This window comes from Eulemur rufifrons, chromosome 15 (assembly GCF_041146395.1).
Source record: "Eulemur rufifrons isolate Redbay chromosome 15, OSU_ERuf_1, whole genome shotgun sequence".
NCBI classification, from domain to species: domain Eukaryota; kingdom Metazoa; phylum Chordata; class Mammalia; order Primates; family Lemuridae; genus Eulemur; species Eulemur rufifrons.
Genome location: NC_090997.1, coordinates 3,940,418 through 3,950,151, shown reverse-complemented (window position 1 = coordinate 3,950,151; position 9,734 = coordinate 3,940,418). Strand labels below are relative to the sequence as shown.

General features: G+C 44.2%; 2 pseudogenes; one reads left to right on the top strand and one right to left on the bottom strand.

Annotated features, from left to right (window-relative positions):
- Positions 1 to 5,399: 5,399 nt before the first annotated feature.
- Positions 5,400 to 5,855, bottom strand: LOC138395653 (large ribosomal subunit protein eL21-like; annotated as a pseudogene).
- Positions 5,856 to 7,157: 1,302 nt separating this feature from the next.
- On the top strand, positions 7,158 to 7,499 carry LOC138395714 (NADH dehydrogenase [ubiquinone] 1 alpha subcomplex subunit 5 pseudogene; annotated as a pseudogene).
- Positions 7,500 to 9,734: the final 2,235 nt, after the last annotated feature.

Sequence of the window (9,734 nt, the reverse complement as noted above, 5' to 3'; positions counted from 1 at the left end):
TATATATTTTTTAGTTGTTCAAATCATTTGTTTCTATTTTTAGTAGAGACAGGGTCTCACTCTTGCTCAGGCTGGTCTTGAACTCCTGCCCTCGAGCGATCCTCCCGCCTCGGCCTCCCAGAGTGCTATCTAATCCCTTTTTCAAATGTGTATCCACACACACAATAACCATGTATCAGGTACTTACTGCTGTGTAACAAAACTATTCCAAAACGTAGTAACTTAAAACAACCATTTATTAGTTCTTACAATCAGTGGTTCACCTGGGCAATTCTACTGATCTGGGCCAGGCATGGCTGTCACAGAGGTAAAAGTCTGAAAAAGGGCAACAAAACGTTTTACGAGTTGTCTCTTTAAAACCCCCCACCCTTTTTGAGGATTAAAACCTGCATTCCTGACCAAGGCCAGTAATCAAAGGGGCAGAAAAATGTTCTTTGCTGTTTGTTTTTTAGTATCTTAAATCACAAGAGCTGGCTGAACAGAATTGTCCAGACAAGGGTCACAAGGGTCACAAGACCATGTCACTGGAGATAAGGTCAACTCAAACCACCAATTATTGTTAAACAACAATGGCCTGAAGTCACAGGTGAGGGTAGACCCAAGCCCAACCACCGAAAACCCCTTTTAAAAAGCCCTGCATTTCTGCTCAAAGTCAGGAATGGCGGTCTTTGAGCTGCTAGTCTGCTGCCCCCCTCATTTGATGTCAAATCAATAAACTTTCGGGTGGGCGCAGTGGCTCACACCTGTAATCCTAGGCGGGTGGATCCTTTGAGTCAGGAGTTCGAGACCAGCCTGAGCAAGAGCGAGATCCCGTCTCTACTAAAAATAGAAAGAAATTAGCTGGACACCTAAAAACATATATAGAAAAAATTAGCCGGGCATGGTGGCGCATGCCTGTAGTCCCAGCTACTCGGGAGGCTGAGGCAGGAGGATCGCTTGAGCCTAGGAGTTTGAGGTTGCTGTGAGCTAGGCTGACGCCACGGCACTCTACTCAGGGCAACAGAGCAAGACTCTGTCTAAAAAACAAACAAACAAACAAATTAATAAACTTCTGTTCCTTTTCTTCAAGCTGTAACAGGGTAGTTGCCCCTCCTCCCATAGATATGGAAGAGTAATATTGATGGGGGAAATATGTAACAGAAGAAATGGCTTGAAAAAACAGCAAAGATATTTTACGCCTCTTTAAAACATCCCCCACTCCTTTTGGTTTTTATTCATTTATTTATTTGGTTAATTAGTTTTCTTTATGCATGGCCAAATATTTTTTTTTTAAAGGGATCCCGCCGCCTGGCCCGGTGTGGGCCCAGGGCTGGGGCTCCCTATGCATGGCCAAATATGAAGCATGGACCCCCACTCCTTTTGGAGAACTAGGACCTGCATCCCTGCCTCAGGCCAGTGGTCAGGAGGGGCAGGGGAATATCTCTTGTTCTTTGTGCCACAGGAGATGGCTCAAGGGAATTTTCTGGGCCCAGGTGAGATTAATGGGGGTCGTGGGCGAAGGGGGAGGTCTCAAGATCATCTTAACCAAAGATGGGATTAATCTGGGAGGAGGTCATGAGATTGTCTTAGCTAAAGATGGTATTGATCAGAACCTTTAAAAGCTCTGTACTTGTGTTCGGAAGGACGACCGTGGCATTTCAAACAGGAGCTTCGTTCTCCTCCTCATTTGCTGCAAATGAATAAACTTCCCTTTCCTTCTCCCCAAATCAAACTTTCCATAACATGGCTGCTCTTGGCTGGGTTCACTTTTGAATTTCTACTTGTGTCAAATCTGCTAATGTCATAATTGCCAAAGCCAGTCACATGGCCAAACTCAGCTTCTTCAAGAGGGTGGGGAAATAGTCTCTGCTTCTGTTATGAAAGAAATTGCAAATTCATGGGGAAAAGGGTGTGGATACAGGGAGGGGTGAAGAATCGGAGGCATCAATGCAATCAATCCACCACCATCTGTCCTCTGGCCACAGTTACTTATCTTCTCCCTACACATAACATACGCTCATTCCCATTGCAGGACCCCTAAAGGACTCATCCAATCTTGACATTAGGCTGAGTCCAGGATCTTGTGATCCACATCAGGTCTAGATGTGTCTCTTTGTCTTCCTTTTCACAAAACTGCCCCCCCAGATATGCCCTCCCCCAACTTTGGAAGAAAAAGAGACCCTGGAGTTTCTCAACATTAGTCTGAGTTCTGAGGGAGGAGGAAAGGTTGTGGCACTGGGAAAGGAGGAAGGAGGGATGGACATGTGTTACGTTATTACGCTTGTGACCCACATCTGATCTTGGTTGGTTGCACAGCTCTCTAAGACAGGCCCATTCTACAGATGAAGCAAAAAAAAGTATAGGTAGAAGCAAAATAAAAGTATACTAAAGAAAATAGAACATGGTAGTGAAGGTAACTAATTGCATCATTCTCTCTACCGTGTTAATCTTGCTTCTTTGCCTAGATAAATAATATAGTTAATAAATGTATTACTTTTGTTTAAACCTAAGTTTACATTTAGAAGGGTAATTATGAGGCTTTTCTTTAGTTGTAGTGCAAATCAATAAGAAAAATATGAATAGAAAGTATTTTACTCTACCACCTTGGGAAGGAAAATAGAAATGATTAAATAAAAACAAATCCATAACATTACTTCTTTTTTTTAGAGACAGGGTCTGGCTGTGTTGCCCTGGCTGGCCTCAAACTCCTGCGCTCAAGCCTCCCCAGCAACTGGGACTATAGGTATGTGCCACTGAGCCAGGTATAATGTTACTTCTTTTATGTAAAGGTTAGGGAAGAGATTTTGGGAAGGTGAGATATTCTGTGTGCGTATTTCTTTTTTTTTTTAAAGTTGGTCAAGTGAGTATATTCTTAATGTGTCTACAATATTTAAAAGAATTGTGCATATTAGAGAATCAGGCAGTTGAGTCTTGTGATTTCAAATTGAATTCTGTAATTTATTTTGGACTTGTGATTTGAAGTTGAAAGGTATAAGCTAATTTGATTATGCTCATAAACAGTAATGGAATCTTTAAGATAACTTGATTTGCCAGATTTAAAAGTCTGAATGATTAGGTTGACGAGAATTATTTACACGATTAAGACTTTTCTTGTTTGCCTTGTAAATTTGTCTTATGAGGAATCTAAAGTGCTTGGGAAAAAAATCAAGTATATTAAATTCATACACGTAGTTTAAATATTGAAGAGAATTTAATTAACTAAGTTTGTAAATGGTATGAGTAATGTTTAAGCAAATTTAATATGTCAAGCCCATGGGCTAATTGAGCATTAATCAAAGAACAAATTATTGCTCTTATTTTTATAAAAAATTTGTAAGACTTCTAAATATAATATCAGGATATGCAAGTTATTTTTGGGGGGAGATATGCAAGTTAAATTTAAAAACTTAAGAAGATCTGTTAATAAATTGAAAATTAATTTAAACAGAAGCAACTGTGAATAGTCCTTTCTGCTTTCAAATGTTTTCCGAAGATATTCACCCTCATAGATGTCAATGGCAAAAAAGCCAAACTCTGTAAAATAGGACAGGCATGGTGGCTCACGCCTGTAACCCTAGCACTCTGGGAGACTGAGGCGGGCAGATTATTTGAGCTCAGGAGTTCGAGACCAGCCTGAGCAAGAGCGAGACCCTGTCTCTACTAAAAATAAAAAGAAATTATATGGACAGCTAAAAATATATATAGAAAAATTAGCTAGGCATGGTGGCGCATGCCTATAGTCCCAGCTACTCGGGAGGCTGAGGCAAGAGGATTGCTTGAGCCCAGGAGTTTGAGGTTGCTATGAGCTAGGCTGACACCATGGCACTCTAGCCCAGACAACAGAGTGAGACTGTGTCTCAAAAAAAAAAAAAAAAGTAAGCTCTGTAAAATAATTTTAAAGAGACTTATTCTGAGCCAAATTTGAGGACCATGACCCAGAGCCACGCCCAAGAGGCCTTGAGCAAGTGGACTCGGTGTGGCTGGGTCACAGTTTGGTTTTATACGTTTCAGGGAGGCAGGGGTTACAGGTAAAGTCATAAATCAGTACGTGGGAGGCATTCATTGGTTTGGCCTGAAAATGTGGGCCATCTGGTGGGGGGGGGGGGTGCTTACAGGTTATAGGTTGGTTTGAAGATTCTTTGGCTTGTAATTGGTTAAAGACATGAAGCTTTGTCTAAAGGCTTGGACTGTTTTAACATAGGAGCTGTTTATCAGAGATAAGCTACAGGACATATATTTGTTGTGTAAATTGAGGACTGGTAGGTTTGTCTTGCATACCCTTAGGCCTGTTAATGGGTTACAAAGGATGTCCCCAAGAAGGGAGGGGGGCATGATAAGGCATTTCTGACTTCCTCCTGGCAGGCAATTTAGTTTTAGGATATTCCTTTGGCCATGAGGGGGTCCATTTAGTCAGCCAGTGGTGGGGGGAGGGAGGGGGGTGAGCCTTAAAATTTTATTTTAGCTCACATAGACACTTGACTGTTTCTACCTGTTCTCCTTGAGCTTCTACATGAGTTTCTCCGTAAGCTTGTACAGCCCTCCTTCCTGGGAGAATTCTTTCACCAAGCCCTGCCTTTTATCGTTATTTAACTTTTATATAAGAACATACATTTTGTCAGAGCAGTTTGAGGGCAGGACCCATATGAAGGGCTTAGCAATTACCTGGCATGGAATAAACCCTCAATAAATTTAGATACTTCTCCTGATTATCATCTCTACATTTCATAGCACCCAAAAGCTTCAATACTTATTCACTGAATGTCCTTTCTCTTAGCCCAGTATTTTCTAGAAATCTGGCTTACAGTAAAACCTAAATTACAAAAGCACTTTATGGTCAAAAATGTTCATTTCTGGCAAAATTTCAATTAGCTAAAGATTAGGATGGTTTATTCCAACAGTAGGAAAATGGCTGAGCAAACTTGTTTTCAAAAGGACATGAGGGGGCTTACAGAGGCTTAAACCAAAAACCAAGATAAAATACATTGAAAACAAACAAGAAAGATAAGGCAAAGAGAAAACAAAGATAGCAAAAGTGGGAGGGGGCCAGGAGTGGGATTTGCAGTACAAAAAACAAAAACCCCACAAAAAACCACATCATATATCCTTGCCCTACAAGATTTGCTCTAAGCGTTTTTTGGTTTTGTTTTGTTTTGTTTTTTGCTTTAAGTATTTCTTTGGCGAAGGGGTCACCACACTTCTACACAATGAAGAGAAACATTTTTTGAGTCCAGGGTCTTTTATTAGTTTTGTCTCCTATGCCCTGAACTCACAGGGAATAGGTTCCATCCAGCAAGGCTCAAGGTCCCTTCCTTATGCTTCTTACAAAGTGTGCTATGCCTATTAGGCCAGGAATTCACAGGGATCCTGTCCCAGCACCTCAGGCTCCTCTTCACTGCTTCTCACAAAGTGTGAGACACCTATTATGTCATGAATTCATAGGGAATAGGTCCCAGCAGCTCGGGCTCCTTTCCATTGGTTCTCACAAAGTGTGCTTCTCTGGGTGGTGCAGGCTGGAGCTTTGGTTGAACCCAGGTACCTTTCTCTTTGGCTTCCTTGTTTTCTGATCATTTTCCTTCACACGTTTCAGGAAGCTATCTCGGCTCTTAGAGTGCTTAATGTGCTCAATCCTCTTGGCAAGAATCTTGCCGTTAACTTATTTGTTTACGATAATTCCAACAGCAGTAAACTCTTCCAGTTTTACCGTGGTAACACTTGTGGGGCATGCCTTTTTGAACAGTACCCATTCCCTTGATGTCTACAATATCACCTTTCTTACAGATTCGCATGTTTGTGGCCAAAGGAACAACTCCATGTTTTCTAAAAGGCCTAGAGAACAGGTATCGGGTACCTCTCCTCTTTCCCTTTGTGTTCGCCATTTTGGCGAATTACTGGAAGATGGCGGCTCCGGCTGAAAGGTTGCTCTAAGCTTTGTTTAAGCCAACTCAGCTAAACTCATAGTGAAAGCTTTCAGGGTCTATGGGCTAAAAACTAACCTACTGCGCTACAAAAATCAAACTATTCTTGGTAGCAAGACCATAAGAACTTTCTTCTTTGAGTAATTGTAGAGTGGATGTGTGATGAATGAGAATCAGCCTCCAGTTCCTTGGAGAGAGGAAATTGGTGGCAAGCTTCACAGCACTTCTCCGAGGATATACTGAGGCACAATTCAGTGACCGCCATTCTATGGAAGGCCAATGCTTCTCTGGCTCGATCCAGGCAGAGATTTCATATGGAATGAATAAATAAACAACGATAATCCAGTTAATGGGCTATCACAAATGCGTGACACCATACAGGGGGAGGGGGAGGCTTACATGACAACATTAAGTGGGAAAATCAGTGATCACAAAAGAATCAAACTATGTGTAGGTAATTATTGGAATAAAATTCACTAAAATGTTAATAGTAGTGATTCTGTCAATTAAGAGTACAATTGCTTGTTTTGTTTTGTGTTTTGTTTTTTGTCTTTGTTTTTTGAGACAGAGTCTGGCTCTGTTGCCAGGGCTAGAGTGCAGTGGCGTCTGCCAAGGTCACAGCAATTCCTGGGCTCAAGCGATCCTCCTGCCTCAGCCTCCCCAGTAGCTGGGACTACCGGTGCCACCACACCCGGCTAATTTTTCTATTTTTAGTAGAGACGCGGTCTACTCTTGCTCAGGCTGGTCTCGGACTCCCAGAGTGCTAGGATTACAGGCGTGAACCACCGCGCTTTGCCCAGGATTACTTGTTTTTTAATCACAATAAACAGTGATTTTTTTTTTATTTCAGAATATTACGGTGGTACAAATGTTTTTGGTGTTTTTTCTTCTATGTTTCTTCAGATGTCCAACAGTAAATACCATGGGAAAAGTATTTTGAAAGATAATTCAGGACGAATGGAGGTCATTTTTGGAGTTTAGACTGCGGGGGTAGAATCTGTCCGACAGCCCCTCTTCCCACGGCTGGTGGCCCTAACTGGCACGGGCTCGACGGTGCCTTTTGGGGCCACGTTCTGCACTGCCCTTAGGGGTGACCAGGTTGGTGGCTTCCCTCAGAGATGCAGAAAAAAAGATCCGAACAGGCGAGACAGAGTAGCTAGCTGGCTTTAGATTAGTTTTAGCCAGGGGGTCGTGCTTTTGCTTTTCTTAGCCTGGTGGACGCGTGGAAATCATAAGAAACAGCATGAATCATGATTTGTTTGGGGGCAGACTGCTGGCCTTGTGGGACTGGCTGTATGTGAGAGTCTACACAAGAAGCTAAGAATATCGTACACAAAGGTTCTTGATGTTCTTGAGCAAATCCCTAAAAATGCAGCATATAGAAAGTATACAGAACAGATTACTAATGACAAGCTGGCTATGGTTAAAGCGGAACCAGATGTTAAAAAATTAGAGGACCAACTTCAAGGTGGCCAAATAGAAGAGGTGACTCTTCAGATTGAACGTGAGCTAAGTCTGGCAAGAAAAATGATGCAGTGGAAACCATGGGAGCCGTTAGTGGAAGAGCCTCCCGCCAATCAGTGGAAATGGCCAATATAATCATCGCTAAATGACTTTTGTGGGTTGGTGGAAAATTGATGTAATTAAATGTGATGTTATATTAAAAATGTGTCTAAATTATTGACATTATCAATAAACTGATATAAAATATATTTAAGAAAAAAAAAAAAGAAAGATAATCCACATAAAATCTGAACACTGATGAGAGCCCGGCCTCGCAGCCGCGCACCTGCACATCTGGGCCCCGGCATTTGAGGGCGCTAGGCCCGGGATGTCGCGCTTCCGGGTCGGAGCGGCGCGGACACCGCCGCGCCCAGCGCCGGGCAGCTGCCCGCGGAGACGCGGAGTCCTCCGCGCAGCCTAGAGCGGCGCGCGCGCGGCTAGGGGCGGGGCTTAGGGCCCCGGCAGGCTCGGCTGGCGCGGCGGGCCCGGCCTGCGGAGCTTTGCAGCGCTCCCTGTGGCGGTCGGAAGCGTTGCCCTGGACGGCGGACGTCCTCCTTTTTACCGTCTGCCATCCCACTTTTCCTCACCGAGCCGTGCCGCCGGCGCCCGCGCTGAGTGGGCAGTGGGTCCCGAGTCCCCCGCCGGCTGTACATCTATCTCCCCACGCCCGGGGTCGCCAGTGCCCTGACCGCCGCGGCGCGACCCCACCGACTCTCCTCGGGCCGTACGTCCCCCCTCCTCAAGTTCCCAGCCCTGCTAATCCTTCGCGGAGCAGGTGGTGGCATGACCGTGGGCCACAGCGGGCAAGCGGGAGCCGGTACCTTCGCGCATGTGGCCGTGGCTTCAGATACGCAGGCGCTCTGCTGGGACGCGATGCTGGATTTTCCTCTGACCCCCAGCCGCGCTCGCTCGAAGGCTTACCTGCTGGTTCTTGAACTCCTGGCCTCAAGCGAGCCTTGGCTTTCCAAAGTGCTGGGATTTACCGCGCCCAGCCCCCGGAAGGCTTGCTTATCTGCAGTTTCTTACCAGCTGTGGGCCCTTGCTCTCGCGTGGTCTGGGAAGTTTGAGGGATTGGAGAGCTCCCAGGAGGTGTCAGACTAGACCTCAGAGCTTGTTATCTTAGTAAGCAATTAAGTTTCAATTTTAGTATATGTGCTGTCGAAGAGAGCGTAGCAATTAGGTTTCTTCTGTTTGGTTTTGGTATAGTTTTTTTTTTTTTTTCTGTCAGTATTCCTTCATTTCTTCTTTATATTATTTTTTGTGAGGCTTGGATTTGCCTGTGTCCCTTATTGGTATGGCAAGCCCTCTTTTGGCCAGAGCACTGCTGGTTAGGGCTGTTACTGATCCCCTTTATTGACAGGTAGAGCCTGAGGTCCTAGTGGGCCTTGAAGTAGGATACTTCTATTCCTGTATGCATGTCTGAATGTTTTTTTTTTTTTTTTTTTTTTTTTAAAGAGAGGGATCTTGCTATGTTGCCCAGGCTGGAATGCAGTGTCTATTCACGGGCACCATCACCGCACACTGCAGCCTGGCGTTCCTGGGCTCAGGCAATCCTCCTGCATCAACCTCTGGAGTAGCTGGAACAACCGCATGTCTGACTTGTTTGTGGCAGTTCTGAGGGATTTCAATTACAGTCATGTGTCCCTTAATGATAGGGTTATGGTCTAAGTAATGCATCCTTAGGCAGTTTCATCATCGTGTGGTGAGTGTACTTACACAGACCTAGATGGTATAGCCAACTGCACACCTAAGGCTTTATGATGTATACTGTTGCTCTTGTGCTACAAACCTGTACAGCCTGTTAACTGTACTGAATACTGAATTATAACACAATGGTGAGTACTTGTGTATTTAAACATAGAAAAGGGGCTGGGTGTGGTGGCTCATGCCTATAATCCCAGCACTTTGGGAGGCTGAGGCAGGAGGATTGCTTGAGGCCAGGAGTTTGAGACCAGCCTGGGCAACATAGTAAGACTGTTATCTCTCATCTCCACAAAACATATGTCAATGGAAACGAAGCCAAACTCTGTAAAATAATTTAAAGAGTTTATTCTGAGCCAAATTTGAGGACCATTGCCTGGAGCCATGCCCAAGAAGCCTTGAGCAGGTGACTTGCTGTGGCTGGGTTACAGTGCGGTTTTATACATTTCAGGGAGACAGATTAAAGGTAAAGTCATAAATCAATACATAGAAGGCATTCATTGGTTTGGCCCAAAAAGGTGGGACATCTCAAAGCAGGGGCTTATGTTCATAGGTGGGTTTAGGGATTCTTTAGTTGACAATTGGCTGAGTTAGGCTTTGTCCAAAAGACTAGCAATCAGTGGAAAGGAATGCTTG